General features: G+C 35.8%; 1 long non-coding RNA gene across 1 annotated transcript in view; it reads left to right on the top strand.

The window, feature by feature from the left end:
- The window catches only part of LOC138710080 (uncharacterized), a 312,642-nt gene that overhangs the window by 140,951 nt on the left and 151,719 nt on the right, over positions 1 to 19,972 (top strand). The window lies entirely within an intron of this gene.

Here is a 19,972-nt window from a genome sequence, read left to right as displayed (position 1 = left end):
GCATTCTGAATTTAAAGTATTTAATATCCGTCAAATTTATAAAAATATCTTATTGAATTTCGTGCTTAAAAACCGAAATATATTTAATTTGTTTTCACATAAATATAAAACTAAAAGATCAGAAAACATATGCTTAAGAGAACTTAACTGTACCACAACTGTAGCTTATAATCACAGTAACAACTCTATGATTTTGAGTACCTACATAACCAATTTTCCATTTGAAATTTCAAAATTGCATCCAAAACGTGTGCTAGAATCGAATGTGTAACTGGTAGAGCATTTGGTCATATACAAATACTGGTAACACCTATAATAATCGAAAATCAAATATATGAAAGATATTTTTATGGTTCCAGACTTTGATTCACTCTGTATAATCGAGAAGGAAGTTGATCATAAAGATGATATTTATAAATGATAGTTAAAAAGTGAACAAGCAAATATATCGTAGGTAACATTATAAAAAGTTGTCATTTTTCAAAACTCTTAGACCTATCTTACTATCAGAAAATTTATACCAGCATTATAGAACCGATTATTTAATAATATATTATGAAAAATGTTTTTAATATTATACATATTGCATGAGTCAATGTTTAGGAAACGAGCTTAGCTTTGACGATTGCAATAAATGTATAACAATTAAACGTGTTCGTATGTTATTTTTGTAGTCAGCATTACAAAACAGTTAATATAAAATAACATCAAATTTGAATGATAGTTCGATATAATCTATGACTGTGACAACAACGATATATTAAATATTATTGATCGACAAATCGTTTCATAATATTAATATGGCACAACTTATGCCGTCATAATAGAAGTAATGATCGTTTAGTTGACCATGTACGAGTAGTTTCTTACGGCACTAGTACAATAATGTGGCTTATTGTACACGATTTTCACTAACGATAAAGACTGTTCATAATGCTGGAGTACAACAATAGTTATTTACGGTGTGGATATCATAACGTGTCATATTAAAATACAAGTTTGATTACCAGTCGAGTATTGTAATGTGAAGTTACGATAAGTATACCGTACTACGTTTTATCCACTTCGACAAAAAATATATATATTTTTAATAAAAGTAATTGTATTAGGCGTACCATTATTAATTTTAAACATGTATATTTGGTGGAGATTGTATTATTATCAGTTACGTCCTGCGAGAGGCGATTCGTTTATGTTATTAGTTTTCAACACGACAGGCTTTTGTTTACAACGGAAGAACAGTACTGAGGGAAATAAACAAATATTGTTAAAATGGGTTCTAACGAGATGAGTTCAAACGAGAATTCAGATGTTGAAAATGCTGTAAATTCTGTAATTCTATATTTAGTACCGTCGAAATCCCACGTAAGATATGAAGTGGAATATAAACAATGTTTATAATCAAAGGACGGATCAGAGTGACTGTTCTTACAAGTTTACTAACCACTTACAATAGTCTGTTTATGTTGAATCAGAGAAGGTGACTCCAGAAGTACACAACTGGCGCGTACCTGCGATGTCCGTACAGTCGTGCTGTACATGACGGCTGTGAATTTGTACTCCGTTATAAAACATTACTTTTATTTACGTGTAAAGTGAATACTACGTAGTCTGTGCATTGCAGTGGACAATAATGTACATGCGGAGATTGTCGAAAGTGAACGTTCTGCGTCTCTCACGTAAACAAAAATTATATCGTGAGAAACTCCTTTCGACATCGCAAGACGTAATAGGTGCATACGAATAATATACTATATCATGAATATCAATATCAATATCCGATATATTTCTTTCACCGTTTGATCTCGAGGGCTCTATTTGTTTTTTTGCAGCAAACATCTCGCACGCCACACATGATTGAAAAACCGTTATTTTTTGGTAATACATTCTGAAGTTTCTCGTTCACTTTTCTCGTAACTTTCGGCTTTGGTTTCCTTAAGTTTTACAGATATTTCTTTTATATGTTTATAGCCTTTGGCATGTGTAAATCAGATGTTTGTAACAACGTTATGGATATCAGTAAGTGATAAAAGTTATTCTGTATGAAATCTAAACTGCTCGCAAGATCATGTGAGATTAAGGATTTTGCTATTTCAATTACATGTGCCTTTGTAGAATCTGAACTATTGATCACTTTCACAATTTGAACATAATATGTGACATAATATAAGGCAGTCTCCAGCCAAGTACCCCATCTTGTTATTATGGGGTTTGGTGGAAGGGGAACCCTGGGAGCGATTTCCTTGAATTTTTGTATTCGGGAAGGTTCTTTCAGAAAAAAAATTTTAACATTGCCTATAAAGCTATCGACGTCACTATAAGAAGAGCGAATTACTTCCGCCACCCTATGTAGTCAATGTGCTAAGCAAGTAAGGTGAACCAACTTGGGATATATTATTTTTATGTCCTTGGCCCCTTTATCATATAGGGCGCAGCATCTGTGATTAAAAGAAGTACATATTATACCTGATACCAGTAGGACACAAAATACTCATGGCATTAGAAAATACAGTTTGCCATTGTTGTGTGGTTCACATTTTCTATCGTCTCACACGTTAGTACATATTTCTTTCCAGTTAAGTTAGATATAAATGTTCCTACAATTACATTTGCATCCGATGTTGACGGATTCTCTTGTATGTATTCCCTGTGATGTTTGTTGTTGCAATGCCTTTCAAAGTGCCATTTTTTCGCAGCTCTTAACGTCACTTTACATATATTACACGTAATTATTTCTCCTTCACTGTTGAAGATATTACCTCCGAAATGGTGTACAAGCGTTCACTTTTTCACTTTGTACACGTTTTTCCTTAGGCATATGATAGTTTATAAATAACAACACAAATACCACACGCTTGTTCCTAACTGCTCTATAGGCCCACTACTATGCGTAGTTCATCGGTTACCTCTTATTCCCAAATAATAACTTCGCATTTGCTTTTACTAGTAGTAGCATACGCCACCTGTTTGCGAAGCGGAACGTGATGTTACTACATTCAGTATTATTCTTTACCCACTGTCTGTACCTAGGGAACACGTGCCGAGACATTCTGCTCTCTGCATCAGTAACATGAAGTCACGGAACCTGGTCACTCTGATCCGCCCTCTGTTTATAATAAATCAAATCAATTCCATTTTATTTAATGTGTGTTTCACATTACACAACCAGTTAGGTAATAGAAGTATCATTACCTAACTAGTTTCGTAATAGATGTATCATTACCAGGCTTCGGTCCTGGGCATGAAGTTCAGAACGCACGGACGTTTAGTGTTGTGTTGGTCGAGTGGAGTGGAAGATGGAGCGCGCCGTTACTTCGTGTCTCGACATGTAAACAGTCCGTCATAGGACGGCACAAAATATATTTCACCCTGTACAGATGCAGTATATACAGTACATTCCTAGTGTGGACAATAAATGTCTACTATTAAAGTATTAACGTGAGTTGAAACCTTCAATCAGGTGTCCCTACGCCGAAGCCTGTTACACGTACCGGAGCCAAGCAGCAATAAACACAATGCACATTACGGACACATCTGTGCTGTTGTAGTCACCCGTCCACACGGGTCATGACGTCATTTATACTCCGTGTAATCTAAACCTCATACTGGTTACTCTGTGTCCCTAGACAGAAGCCTGATCATTATCTAACTAGTTGCGTAATAGATGTGTCATTACCTAAATAGTTGCGTAATGAATGTGTTTACAACATTTTCATTAGTAATGTAAAGTCAACATCACATAATCAAAGTGGATCAAGGTTATTTATAATGTTAGAGTAGAAAAAATATTTTATGCAGCCTTAGAAATTATTTGATATGAAATGGCTTCACCATAATAAGTTATTTTATATTACATCTTATAGCGGCCAAGTAATCTGCAAAACATGAGTACAAATAAACATCTTGCTTCATTTTTACAGGACGAGGTGAGGACAAGTTAAGGTTTCCGGAAATCCATATGGTATAAACCCGCAATTTCTATAATCTCTGCCGTACACGAGACTGACTGTATCGCCATGCACTGACATGAGCATATTATTTCCTTTATTAATGAAGATAATTAGAGTGGTGTTCGCGTAGTAATGAACAATTGGTCAAAGAGCTGAAAACGCAGCAATTCCCTGAAGAGTATGAATACATAGGTAATGAGGTCACACACAAATTAGACCATCGTGACAAATGTACACGACGCGCGACATTGATAAACCGTGCGTGCGGCGGTGACGTTGATGCCATGATGGATGCTGCTGATACGTGACTGTGTCTAGGACGTCGCGTCCGACCGATTTCAGTGTACATTTCGGTAATGTGCTGCGTTTATATAATGATAGCTTTATAAATAATGATCATTCATTACTAAAATCTGGTTGTATGCCCCTTTCTGTGGCATCAGTCCTCTGAATTAGACGTAATACTTTAATTGTGAATGAAATTATGCATTAATGCATTTATATTTTGTGTGTTTAAAGTTTCTCAGTCTTCTCGGAGTCGAATGGATAGATATTTGCCTCTTCTCGTTATAATACTGCTCTGTAGCATTCCCTAGTAAAGCGGTCGGTATGTGTCCGAGTCTCTTCTAGAGCCTACTGTATCTACTCGTATATCTATCCTTTCTTTTCGATTTCTGCTTTCTTACCTTTAATTATTTCGTAGCCTCATTTATGTCGTTCTTCATTTCTTTTTCTTAATCTGTAAATCTTCATTTCTTCCTTCTCTTTTACTTTCCCATTTCTTTCCCACTTTCGTTTTTTGTATTCTTTCTCTTTTTCTTCCTTCCCTTTATTTTCCTTATTTCTTTCTTCGTGCTTTTTTCTTAGTTTCTTTGTTTTACCTTTTATTTCATTTCTTCCTTCCTTCGCTTTTTCTCCATGTCTTCATTTCTTCGTTTATTTCTTTCTTCCCTCAAATCTTTTGCCTTTGCCTCTTTTTTCATTTTTCGTATCTTCCTCCCTTTCTTTCTTTCTTTCTTTCTTTCTTTCCCTCTTTTTCGTTCTTTTTTCTTTTTTCTACCGTTCTTTCTTCGTTTCTTTATTTCTTACTTCGTCTCTACCCTTCTTTCTCCCTTTCCTCTTTCCTTCTTCCTCTCTTCGTCTCTTCCTTTCCTTCTCCCTTCATTTCTTCGCATTTTTCTCTCGTGTTTTCCCTTCATTTCTTTCTTATGTTCCATTCAGTCATCCTTTTTTCATTCTTCGAGTTTTCCTTTCATCTTTTCTTCCTTCGAATTTACCTTTTTCGATTATTCTTTCTCCGTTTCTTGCTTTCTTTCTTCGCATTCTGTTTTGTTTCTTCGTGTTTTTCTTTATTTCTATATTTCTTCCTTTCTTTCTTCGTACCATTTTTATTTGTTTTTATTTTTCCTTTGTTCCCTTTCTTCTTCTCTTTCCTTCTTTTTCCATTTCTTTCATTCTTTCGTCATATATTCCATTCTTCCTCCGTTTCTGCCTTTCTTTCTTCGTTCCATCTCTCTTTCTTCGATTCATTTTTACTTTTTCGTTTCTACCTTTCTTCTTCCGTTCCTTTTTCTTCCTCTTGTGTCTTTCTTTTTTCTTATGTTCCTTTTTCCTTCTCTTGTTTGTTTCTTCTTCTTTTCCTTTCTTCATTCTCTTGTTTCTTTCTTCTTCTGTTCCTTTATCTTTCTCTTGTTTCTTTTTTATTGTGTTCCTTTCTTCATTCTCTTGTTTCTTTCTTCTTCTGTTATTTCCTTCATTCTCTTCTTTCTTTCTTCTGTTCGTTTCTTCATTCTCTTGTTTATTTCTTCTTCTGTTCGTTTCTTCATTCTCTTGTTTCTTCTTCTGTTCGTTTCTTCATTCTCTTGTTTATTTCTTCTTCTGTTCGTTTCTTCATTCTCTTGTTTCTTCTTCTGTTCGTTTCTTCATTCTCTTGTTTCTTTCTTCTTCTGTTAGTTTCTTCATTCTCTTGTTTCTTCTTCTGTTCCTTTCATCATTCTCTTGTTTCTTTCTTCTTCTGTTCGTTTCTTCATTCTCTTGTTTCTTTCTTCTTCTATTTCTTTCCTTGTTCTTTTGTTCCTTTCTTTCTTCGTGTCTTCCTTTTCTTTTTCTCTCCTATTTCTTTCTTTCTCCCTTTGTCCTTTTCTTCCTTTCTTTTCGTGTTCCCCCCTTCTTCTTCTTTTCTTTCTCTTCTCCTCTCTATTATCCTCCGCCTTTCCTTTCTTTGAGTCTTTCTCTTCTCATGCCTCTGTTTATGTTAGGTGCTCTTCTCTTTTTGTGCCATTTTTTTGTAACTCTCCGTTCTTCTTTGTGATTTAATTTTCTGTCTTTTTTTCCTCCAGTTCTGCATTCATTTTCATGTTTTCCTTCCTTATGTATTCTTTTCATTTTCATTTCCTTTTCTACACCCCCCGTTAAGTGTTGGTTACTCGTTTCATTAATACTTCTTACTTATTTCCTTTGTCCTTTGCTATCTTTTATTTACCTTCCGTTCCTTTTGCACTCTTTTTGCTGTGTAATAGAATTTGTTGTAATCAGTCCTCGTGCTCTTCTTATCATATTTCTTACCCAGTGTTTTACTCTCGAGTAAGACTACCTTCTTAGTGTTTTCAATGATTAGAATTGCCACAAATATGCGGTATGTATTTGCTTTGAATTCACAACGTCTAATCAGGATGGTGCCTGTAGTCAGTCATTTCTTGGCTTTGTGGTCACGCAAAATTTGATTATCGCCTCCCACTTCCAAGAGAACGAGTGTACGACACGGAACGCTCTGCCCTCGTTCCAATTTCGTCGCCTCATTTCGAGAACCTTTCATAGTCCGACTTGAGTGAGATTCTGCTCTTAGTGAATTCATACATTGCATGAGATTTTTAAACTTTCGGTTTACTGAGAGGTTACGAAAAACGTCAGTATGAAAATATTAACTCTGCTCATATTCACTGGCGATTGTTTTTTATTCTGTGATGTGGTATTGATTACAGTTATGTTTCTTAACGTGATTTGTTCATAATATCTCCTTCCTATAGTCTGCCTGCTAGCGTAGTCAGTATAGCGCTGGCCTTCTGTGCTCGAGATTGCGGGTTCGATTTCGGCCCATATCGATGGCATTTAAGTGTGCTTAAATGCGACAGGCTCATGTCAGTAGATTTACTGGCATGTAAAATAACTCCTGCGGGGCAAAATTCCGGCACACCGTCGACGCTGATATGACCTCTGCAGTTGCGAGCGTCGTTAAATAAACCATAATTTAAATTTCTCCTTATCCACCATCACCATTATTTATTTATTTATTTATTTATTTATTTATTTATTCATTCATTCATTCATTCATTCAATCATTCATTCATTCATTCATTACGAATCCAATAATTGTTGCTCCACCACCTCTGGTGCACTCTGGATAGTGTCTGAGAAACTAGGTGGTTTATGCTTCTAAGCGCTAGTATTTTGCAGCAAAAAAAACACACACACACACACACACGATGAAACATGTAATACATATTTGGTTACAATAAAAAGTCCTGTAAATACGTACTTACATAATTATGTTTCTATGTATGTGTACAGAATCAACCGCAAATACTTACTTACTTACTGGCTTTAAGGAACCCGGAGGTTCATTGCCGCCCTCACATAAGCCCGCCATAGGTCCCTATCCTGAGCAAGATTAATCCAGTCTCTATCATCATATCCCACCTCCCTCAAATCCATTTTAATATTTTCTTCCCATATACGTCTCGGCCTCCCCAAAGGTCTTTTTCCCTCCGGCCTCCCAAGTAACACTCTATATGCATTTCTAGATTCGCCCATACGTGCTAGATGCCCTGCCCATCTCAAACGTCTGGATTTAATGTTCCCAATTATCTCAGGTGAAGAATACAATGCGTGCAGTTCTGTGGAATTAACCGCAAATAGTGTTATTAATTTAAAGGCGTCATACTTTGAGATATTTCAAACGAAAAGTTTAATACAGTTTTTGTTTTCTATTTGCGAAATGAATTATATAGTATTAAAAATGTCATAGCGTATTTTGGAAAAGCTACTGCTTTAATTCTCAATATGCTCAGTCCATTTCAGAGCGCAGTGTATTATAATATTAAATGATTGAAAGTTTTGTCCTTTAAATGTGCAGAAATTTGATCTCAACAAATGTAAATTTTTTACCTGGAAAAGAATTTAAATGTTGTATTAATTTTGTTCCGGTCAAAGTTTTGCACATTTAAAGGACAAAACTAAAATTCTTTCACTCATTAATTACCATAATATCCTGCTCTTTTAAATTAACTGAGAATGCTGGAAGTTAAATCAATGGCATTCCCAAAACAGGCTATGAAATTTTACATATAAAACAATTTTCATGTCGAAAAGAAAGCGAAACCGAGCAAAATTGTAGGCCTATTAAACTTTTTGTTTCAAATATCTCGAAGAATAAACCTCTGAAATTATTGACATTACCTATGGTCCTTTCTGTATATGTGTATGAATATGTCTATATAGTAGGATTACTCATAACTTTTCCACTTGCTTTCAAGGCAATGCTGCACTGGTTGTTGTGAATTTGTTGATTTATTGACCGACTTCCCTTTTCCAAGCCGCAAATAGACTTTCGGGTCTCGACTTCAAAGGTGACCACAGGATCGGCTTTCTTTGTACTAATATCAAATCTCGCCGACTGGCAAAGTTGTAGACGAATTTTCTATCACATGCAGTACAAGTTGTACTTGAGTGTGTGCTTATGTTTAAGGAAAAGTATATACAAACTTCTTAAGTCGTAATGCACCCAGTTTCTTAATAAAGGTAATGACTAGCCTACACAAAACGAAAATTGACTTGACAGCACTGATATGAACAAGGCTTTAACTTACATCAACATGTCGTTAGTTATCATTGCGTTAAATTGTCATATAAAATATTTTAATTCCGATATGAAAATTCAGATACTTATGAGTAGGCTTGTAATATTGGGGACAGATAGGGTGCATTACGGTGGTTTCAAGTTAACTATCCGTTCACCAGTTAGTACTCTAGCAGGCATAAACTGTGTACGTACTGAATGATAATGCCGAAGGTTAGTTTCTCAGACGCATCATAATTTTGCAGCGGAATTTGGTGAGTGTTCTGAAGTGAATGACGGGAACATTACATATAAATTATGTAATACAAATATACGAGGTAACAAGACAGACACATTGTAGCACAAGAAAAAAAAAGAGGAAATTCAAACCCACGAATAATTCTACGATAATTCTTTTGCACATAACGAAACGTATTTAAAATATATCTTTGTAATACTATGTAGCGTATATTTACTTTTAGAGATGTTATTCGCGCAATCGATCGCAGAATCAAGTCAGTGTCCTCGTACTAGCTCACGTCTCCGGCATATGTAGCATGATGCAGTCAACTTGTGTAATCGGTCTCCAACATTACAGGCCTACTTATGAGTTTTGGTATATTTAGGAATTCATTTGATAAATATGCTAAAATCAAATTTAGATTAGTTTCGCTGTGAAGTCAATATCTTTCTTTACTAAGATACCAGACTGAGGAAACACGTGATTGTAACCTTGAAACTGTGAGTTCTCGTCTTCCCTCTACACACCTAGTCATCTCTCTTACCTTTATGGTACATTACGCTGTTACGATAAATTGGTTTCGTATCTCTTTCTTACTGAAATTTCATGAACAATAGACTGATACCGGAACATTTTAGCAACCACCCAATGAATTTCATGTTTATACAAAATGGCATTCGAATTAATTTCCGAATAGCTAACAGCTAGGGGAACAATAACTACAATGCATACTGAGTTAAGTGCAAGTTGGCCATGATGGGTGAAAGACAATTTTTTTTTTATATTTGTAGCAACTTAGAGCGAATTGAATGCGACAGACTTGCAATTACAAAATGTAAATGTAATTCAACTGAATTTAATTTAAATTAATGCCATTTTAAATGCAGTTCCGAAATAGGATTTGTTTTGTGTGTCAAACGTGATATTCCGTGTTGCTCTATTTTTGCCTGATATATATTTTGTACTGTGATGTTGTGAAATAGTTACAATTAAATAACCGTTATAAAAGACAAATATGAATTTTAATGTTATAGAATGACACTGCGAAAGTTTCAGAAGCAAAAGGGATTTCATGCTAATAGCATTTTGTGTACAACATTTATTATTCAGGTCGTTTACGGGAGGTCAAGAAAATGTCGAGAGTCTAAGCACAACGATGCTTAATCTGCTTACCTGTTATTGTTTTTGTCATTATTACAAAATTTAAATGCAAATGCGAATGTGCAAGGTTTACTAACACTTTGCTTTCGAATTTTGTTTTGTAGTAACCAGAGAAGAGTATAATAGTGGTAAATAAACTACGGTATATTTTATTGGAATTACGTGGAATGCAAAACATTACATTTATAAAGAATCTAAGCAATGTAGCTTACAAAAGAGAATAACTCAAATACCTTTTCATAGCCTATTTTGAAATCTTCTTAGTTTAATACGCATACTTCAAGAGAAAAGTAAGAGAATTGTCAAAGTTATTTTCAATATATTTATAAATAATAGACTTTTACAGTACGTAGCTTTAATTATTACATCGCTACTGCCTTATTGGCAGAGATCTGAAATATGTATTTCTTTTCTTATCTTCTTGCCACTGCAGATTTTGTTACAGACAAAGAGAAATAATAAAATAAATATTCAGGTATAGATATTATAGCCATTAAATTAACAACGTTTATTAACAATAGGCTATTAGTTTACATGGCAACAAGATTATTGCAATCATTATCTTCTTCTTCTTTTTCTTCTTCATCTTCATCTTCAGTTTAGATACTTTCGTCTGTTTCCGGTCCCTGTTCTAACCATCTTGTTTGTGGTCTTCCCTGATCTCTTCATCTGCCTCTATTAGAATATTTGCTTGTTAGAGGCTGCTAATAATTAAGTTATCCCTCTGTTGTTTTCACACTTATTTTTGTTATTTTTCTTACGAATGTTGATCACCAAACCTAACTCCCAATCTTTTGGTATCTTCCTTTGTTGCCATATATTTTCAAATAACTGAAATAATGTTTCTTTTAAACATGTCCTCTATATGTATAAAGTTTCATAGTAATTTTGTCTAATCTTGGCTTTTCCTGTTTTTTACTTTGTTCAATGTTTGATATAAATTTTTCATATGAAGCAATTATTATATTTTATGCTCGACCATGCCGAAATGTAGTAATTATACACATGGTAGCAGTCCTTTAATGCATGTCATTAAAGTACACCTATTCATTAAAGTTCAGGTTTTCGATTATTCTCGGATATGCAATCGAAAGACGAGGGAAACGTCACGGAGGCTGGAAATCCAATACTGTCACAGAAGGCTATGTTCTGTTACTATAATAATTAGCGTTAATTGTAAATAATATTCAAATAAATTCAATTTGTCATCTCGTTTTTCAGTTCTAAATCAATTTCCAGGTTATACATTCTCTGCATTACATCAAGGTCAATGACATTATTGTTCCTCGAAAAAAATCAATACTTTCGCGTCTGCGCACATCTCACAGTTTCGAGCTATGAACAAGGTCACTTCCGATCTTCTGTCAGACACAAATAAAATGAATATTTCTGAATAATTTCAAGTTAGAAATATGATCGAGCATGAAAAGTCGTATGAAACTTGCCTATAATGGTAATTAAGACGCTCGTATGAAAATTATGAAACGCGCTTGCGCTCGTTTCATAAACAAACATACTTGCGTCTTAATTACTATCATTGTAGGCTCGTTGCATAATGTACTATTATGCTTGACCATGCCGAAATGTAGTAATTATACACCTGGTAGCAGTCCTTTAATGCATGTCAATAAAGTACACCTATTCATTAAAGTTCAGGTTTTCGATTATTCTCGGATATGCAATCGAAAGGCAACGAGGGAAACGTCACGGAGGCTGGAATTCCAATACTGTCGCAGAAAGTTATGTTCTGTTACTATAATAATTATTTTTAATTGTAAATAATATTCAAATAAATTCAATTTGTCATCTCGTTTTTCAATTCTAAATCAATTTCCAGGTTATATCAAAATTAGTTCATGTTATTCTCTAGAATACATCAAGGTCAATGACATTATTGTTCCTCGGAAAAAGTCAATACTTTCGCGTCTGCGCACATCTCACAATTTACGAGCTATGCACAAGGTCACTTCCGATCTTCAGTAAGATACGAATAAAATGAATACTTCTGAATAATTTCAAGTTAGAAATATGGTCGAGCATAAAAAGTCGTATGAAACTTGCCTATAATGGTAATTAAGACGCCCGTATGAAAATTATGAAACGAGCGCAAGCGAGTTTCATAAACAAACATACTCGTGTCTTAATTACTATCATTATAGGCTCGTTGCATAATGTACTATTATATTAATTTAGAGAAACTAATCTACTTTAATAAAACATTCTTTAAAATAAAAATGAAACGGAATTAGATACATCTTATCCGAAAACCAATTTCTTTTTTTCGAAATTAACGTTACATCTTCCGAACTTCATTTCCGAAACTGAAAGTACTGTCTCCGAAATTTTATTAATTTTTCGAATAATGAATATTTTCCGAAATTGAGCTTGAAAAGTTATAATATTGCGACTGGTGTGTAGATATAGCATCTGTCAGTGGTGGTGTAGTAGGCCCTCGAGAGGTCAAAAGAGCGCTCTAGCAGAGCTTCACCGGAGAGATGACACTGCATATCTGAGTCTCAACCATTTCCACATAAAATGAGTGATAAAGACGCAATAAGCGTCGTGCTGTGGTGTTAGCCTTCGATCACCTTTTGTGTATAACGTAAAAGATCATGATCATTTTACTTTGAAGGCCTCTTCTTATATCCTTGATTATTCTGGGCCTTTGGAATCCTATTACTTACTTATTTTTGTATATTATTTCTTGTTTAGTTCGCCAGAGGTCATTGAGGTCTGATGGAATATTGTTCTGTAGTAATATCTGCATCGAGATTTTGAATACAGAAGGAAATCTGTTCACAAAACAGTAACATTTGTTGAGATTAGGAGGATTTGATCAGTAATTTTGTTTCGATGATGATTCTTACACGCTCTGTACTTTTCACATAGAAAGTAATAGGCCTAATCATTCTGCTATTCTTGAACACTCTGCAAGCAAAATAACCAGTAGATTCTCGAGAGGAATAAAATCGATAGACGCATAGCTTCACTATATTTACTATGAACTACATGTGGATGCGATCACCTGTTGACAGGTTCACATCTTTACTCTGCTGTGTATTTTTACATAGAATCACGAGTGTGTGATACAAGAAATTAAAAGAAGTTGCGTATGCAGTCTTCATTTGGCGACAAATCACAACATCCGCGGATAAGAGACTGCACCATGGACCACCGTAGCTGCTGGCGGGTATGCTCTATCCCTCTCTGCCTGCTCCACGACGGTGCATTTGATGTTGCTGCGAATACCCTTTATCCATTTCAGCGAGTGCTAACGACCACTGTTCTACAGATTCAATGTCTGCATCCAGTTGGGACAGCGCTGAGGTAACGCTGAAATAGCGACCGCACTGAACGCCTTGCTGACCGACAGCGCTGAAATAGCGATCGCCATTTTTCATAGCAATTTTTTTTTCGCTACAAGCCATCGAAAGTTGAAGGGGTAGGCAACAACCATTGGTGTCTTATATTCCGGAGTAGACGGAACAATGGTGTGTTTCTTTGTAAACACAGCCGGGAACAATGATGTGTTTCTTTGTAAACACAGCGGACAGTTTGGAATCTAGTCGTTCAACCACTCATAGCTGCTGTAACTCGGCAGAAATGAATAACTGAATTAGTGCTGTGCCGGCTGAAGCAGCCAATGGAATCATACACGGCAAGAAGAGGAAAATGTTATGAGCAGACAGAGGATTTTCAGTGCCGATACTGAACGTTAGTTGTACGTCATATGTGGAGAGGTCATTGAACTCATTGCTGTGTACGCCAAGGGACGTGACGTCTTTTTGCTGTTTAGGGACTGAAAATCCGCTGTCTGGTTATGAGCAGTATGTTACGTTCTGGCTACATCGCAAGCTGTCAAAATTTCTTACAGAGACCATGTCGATGCATGAGTCACAGTGTGTCGTATAGAGATGAACAAAATTAACTGCCGCTCTCGCTCGCTGTGTTCTTTGCATTTGTCTCGTCTCGTCTTTCTCGTGCGCTTCGAGTCTCGCTCATTATTCTCGAAATAGGATTTGGTCGGCGTGGAAAGATTTCGTAACTTTGAATAACATACATAATTGAAAGGAATAACATTATAAATGTTTAAATGAGACAAAAGGACAAAACAGAACAGTAACTTAGTTATCAAAATGTTCTGGTTCTATTATATGATATTACCTATGGTTATATAAATAGAAAAAATAACAATTTTCAAATAAATTTGCATTTCTAAGAAACATAAAACATAACGTTAATATATTTTTATTTGAGATTGCACACTTGATCTCAAACATATGAAGAGAAAATTCCTAGCCTTTTAATAGGAGCCTAGTAATTAAATAAAGACTGGGGAACGGATTAGTATTGACTGAAAGATAGAGACGATGTTTCAAATAAGCTATTTGATTGTTTATACATACAGTTGCCAAAGTAGATAAAAGTTCAGTCAGGTACAAACTACTATGGTAATTCAAGGCTGCTTGACGTTCGGAACTTCGCGAGTGATCAATCTCGACGTCTCGAAACACTCACAAGCAGTCTTTACGTCAACGACGCGACGTATACAACATTTTCGTGCGGGTTTTCGACTTTGCGAGCGCTGTTAGTCTTGCTTTCTCGATCGTTGTTCATCTCTAGTGTCGTAGGAGCCTTTGCAGAGGCGATCTTCAAATCACACGTGTCACGCGTGAAGTCTAGGAAGACGGCGCCTAGCTGCTGGATGCATCTGTTGAAATCGCCAGTGAGTACGATGGGCATGTCGTGGGAATACAAAGAGATCAAAGGGACGACTAGGAGAAAGACTAGAGTAAGGCAAAGTATAGCAAGGAGAAGAATTGGAAAACAAAGATAAAGAGGAGCATACAAGAAGAGAAAGATGAACAAAGGCGAGGAAGAGTTGCATTTTTAGTGTGAAAGTCATTTTTCAAGTTACTTCTCCGTACCTAGTGAGGAGAGAGAACTATATCTACTTAAAAATGTATTCTGCATTGTCATGGTTTATGAAACGCTTGGCCTTCCTGCCGAGATTCGAATCGGAGCTCTTCCGTGCAAGGCAAACGCTGTAACAGCTACACCTGAAAGTCCCGTTGAAGTCCCTCCTTGCCAGCAGTAACGACTTCCGCAGTGCTGTTTCATTACACGAGAAGTGCGTCGCTTTATGCCGAATGCATCCGCGTTGTAACGCCCTGAAGTTGCGTGCGCCCTAAAGCGACCCTCGCGTGTTCTTGTTCCTTGAGCAGCGGTAATGTACATACATGATGGCCCCCGAAATAGTTCTCAAACTTCAGGACGCTCGAGGTAATTCTTTAACAACCCTTTTAAAGTACAGAGACTGTTCAATGTAGTTGAGATGATGCGGTGTTACAATGAAAAGGACAATGAAGACAAAAGTACTCGAAGAAAATGTTAGAATATAAGACATATTTCAAACAATTTTTCAAGACCAAACCATAGTTCTTTTGTCAAATGTCACAATTAAACATTTCCTTTTAGCATGTGTTCTTGTCATTTAATCAGCACAGCACAGGGAAACCTCTTGGAATTCCTGTTTTCATCTAAAGCCAATGTCTGTCCACCGCTGTGGTCTCGTAGTTGCTCCCGAACTCAGGGGGCCGGTGTTCGATTCCCCGCATGGGACGAGTTGTCTGGGTGAGGTTTTTTCCCCCTCACTCCTATGGATGAATATCAGGTAACTTTATCAGGCCTATGGAACCCCAATCATTCTCACTACTTCCTTCCTTCTCCTCATCATCCTTTCCTTACCATTCCGGTTGTCTTCCTTAGTTTTCAGATCGCGGCTGCGGCGGCCCTCCGAAGCTCCTGACGCTCTCGACCGGCCTCCATGGATATACCAAAGCGTGGTAGTTGGTGACTCAGCAGCGGAACCCAATCCTCTCCCGACGGGAGGGGTGACCTACACCTCAGACCGTTTGAGGGGGAAATGTGGGGGATGTTGTGGTGAAATGGTACACGAATTTAGAGGGATGTCGGGACTGGTCGTTAGGTTGTTAGGGATTAGGTCGGTTCGGCGTGGGTTCGGTCGTTGGGCTACAACTCATCCCAGAGACGCACAATAGACTTCAGTTCGCGGTGCTCAGGGATGTTCCCCTCCATGCCTCATAGAGAAAGAGAGAGAGATCAAAGCAATGTCTTGTCAGTGAAACCATTCTTCTCTTTTTTTCGGCAACTATTTTCGTTTCTTGATAGACTTGACATTCTATGAGTCCAATCGTATCTTCCAGAATCGTCTTTCGAGGTCTTCCTCTTGTTTACTTTCCTAAAATTTTGCCTTGAGAAATTCTTTTAAGGAAATTACTGTGGCGTGATATATGACCAAACGAAAATATTTTTCTAGTGTTAATTAAAAAAATTAGTGATCTATCTTTCATTTCATCAAGCACTTCTTTGTCTCTTTTCTTGTCAGTCCAGCTAAACCTACCCGTTCTTCTCCAAAATCATGTTTCCATTGCTTCCACTCTATTTCTAACACTTTTTGTCAGGACCGAGCATTCAGGAGTATATAAGAGTACATTTCAAATGTAGGACTTTATAAATTATTGTTTCCTTTTTTCTGTGCTTAGAGTCATATTCGAAACTACTTTTTTTTTTCCTTTCACCAAAAGCATTTATGATTATTTCAATCGTAGATATATGTATTGTCGTTGGAAATCTTAAAATCTAATAAAAGCATTGTTCTATCTGGTCTAAGTTGATAACATTTCATTTTTATAGGCTATTAGTAGGAATCGTTTGGCCTATTTTCTACAGTTTTCGTTCTGAAAAGGAATTTTACAATGTTAGATATTTTCTGATAAAATTTCTCCACCTTTATAGGACAAAATTAAAATTATTTCTATAATTTATTATCACAATACACTGCTCACTCAAATTAACTGAGCATATTGTGATTTAAACCAATGGCTTTCCTGAAACATGCTATGAAATAATGTTTCATATAAAACAATTTTTATCTCTAAAATAAAACAAAAACGAGTAAAATTCTATTAAACTTTCTGTTTGGAATATCACAAATAATAACCTCCTCAAATGAATGACAGTACCTACGGTTCACTCTGTAAGTTTTGTAATGGGTGCTTTACAAATTGTTATACTTTCTTTTTCTTATGACTTAGAAAGTTAGATATTTACACTGAAGTCGGAAAGGAAAGGACAATCCCAGAAGTAATATAAGATTACATAAAGAGAATTATATAGTTGAAATTAATATAATTTGAAAGCGAATTGGGAAATCAAGAAGACTACATCTATGGCGATAGAATTTTTTGTCAAACAGAATTTACTTATTCCGCGCTAAAGCAAATGTTCCCAGTATTACAATGCAAGAATTAATCGGGGAAAAATAAACATAAATTTTTAGCCATTTCATTTGTTTGTTATAGCTCGCGCAAGAAACTATTACCGAAAACCAATGGTGGCGTTGCTGTTTGTTTTGACGTGTGTATGTAGGCACGTCGAGGGGCGAGAGATGCGAGCCGATGGAAGTACTGTCTCTTCCAAGAAGATGAACAGATGAGGACATCGCTGTGGAAATAAAGAACGTAGCAAGAGAAAAATTCGAAGCTAATTAAACGCGCACATATGTTTACGAATGAAATAATAATACCGTGCGATACAAGACACGTATTCACATGCAATGGAACAAACTAAAGTCGTAATGTAACTATCACAACGCAAGACTAATTCTATCGATGTCATTTCTCTTCCGACTGTACTCTTGAATATCATTAAAGTTATCTCGTGACCTTTCCTCTCTCCCGCTCTTCCTTATCGCAGTGTTTGATTCTCATTCCTTCCGTCGCGACGGTAATCCGTACTTGAGAGACCTATACACACATTTTCCAACTTTGGCGAAATGGTTCTAAAACTTCAAACAATAATTTGTGTGTTGAAATATTGCTATGAATGTGGTAGAAACTTCACTTCCGGATTAAAAATAACTCATACCTCTTTTTAACAACATAGCATTGCATTTTTTGTTTTTTCTTTTGGATATAACAAAACAATTAATGATATCTATAATTTCTATATTATAGTTATTGAGAACATAAGTTACAGTTAAAAATTCCGGTGAATAATAATAATAATAATAATAATAATAATAATAATAATAATGATAATAATAATAATAATACTTAGGGAAAATCAAGGGAACTAAGGGGACAGAAAATATCAACCCTATTTAGATTTAGGCTTAGGCCTATATAATGCTTAAAATTATGTCATTACCTATTTTATTACATTATACTTATGATAAAATTTAATAATATAAGCTAATTTTACAGTTAACTACATATGAAAGCCAAAGGAACTATAATCATTATCAAAATACATAAAAAGACAGCACAAAATGTGAATTTAATATTACTTTGTATGCAAAGATGGTTATGATCGTTTTCAAAGAATATATTTTGTCAATGCTGCTGCCACCTACAGAAAAATTACTTGAAAAAGGCGTCAAATCAGATAATTTCAAAGTATCAGGCATACAGGTCGCGGAAAGGAGAACATTTGTTGATTTTTAAAAATCCGCCCGGACTCCGGAGAAAGGTCTAAAAAGGAGGACATGTCCGGACAAAAGAGGACGTCTGGTCACCCTAAATAATAGAAACAATAATAATAATAATAATAATAATATTATGATGATGATGCTAATGGTGATTTCCGTGAATCATTATAAATTATTGATTGTATTGCTGCAATGTATACTCTGTTAAAAATTGAATTGGTGTAGAATGAAAGATGTGTAAACATAATTTCATGGTCATTTCCAAGTACTTACAGCTAACGTGCAAAAGCTTCCATACAGGTCTTGATGTGTTAATTCCAGAAAAATAAATTACGGCCATCGTGGTCCGAGTGTATCTGAACATGTTCATCTTATATCATGCTTATAGGGTTGCATGTTTACAAGGGCCCAGTGAATGATTACTGGAAGCAAGAAATATTATCCGCGGTTTGTTGCTGCAAAGAATGTTTCTTTACATACATCATTATCTCATTCGTCTTGCCGTTTAATCTGTAGCATCAGTACGTGGGGAACATTTTTCACCCGCAGCCCCGCTAGCAATACAAATTTCATTGGAGCATGTGAGTTTTGTCTGCTGTCAGGCCGAGGCGTGGTTCAGGCCTTCGAGCACAATACATCCAGGTTAATGCACTCGTTTGCTGCGGTGATATGCTTCTAATTAAACTGACGTAATTAGCGTGGTCGCAGAGAACTGTCTACAACCACTGAACTTGTAGGATTTACTGAACAGACAGAGATCATTTGTCCCTTAAACTTCCAGATTGCATGCACTGAAGTTGTATTTACTCAACAAATTTGTCAACTACCACTAAGTCACGGAGAAACATCATTTTTCGTATAGTGATAGGTCAAGAGTTAAACAAAAAGAAGAGCTTCGACACTGAAGAATTTAAGACGATCAATTAAGAAAGAAAGCAAACAAAGAGACAAAAGGGGGAGGGAATGGGAAGAAAAATGAAATACAAAGAAGGAAGAATTACAAGAAAGAAAACATGATAACGGAAGATTCATAATATTACACTTTATTAATTTACAATCCTGATTCATTTCTCGAAGGCATTCTTTTAGTCCTTTCTATCTTCTTAGTTCAGTTTAATTATTGTCTCTTAATATTGTATAATATAAATTTATAAATCTTCTCACCATTCGTGAGCTGCCACAAGGGACAAAGAGTGCTTAACCACAGAAATTTTTACAAGTTCGTTTAACCATTTATTTTGTTTTAACAATGAAATTCCTACAAGTACATAGCT

The sequence above is a fragment of the Periplaneta americana genome, chromosome 12, assembly GCF_040183065.1.
Source record: "Periplaneta americana isolate PAMFEO1 chromosome 12, P.americana_PAMFEO1_priV1, whole genome shotgun sequence".
NCBI lineage: Eukaryota > Metazoa > Arthropoda > Insecta > Blattodea > Blattidae > Periplaneta > Periplaneta americana.
The sequence above is the reverse complement of the archived record's forward strand: the minus strand, read 5'-3'. Positions and strand labels throughout refer to the sequence as shown.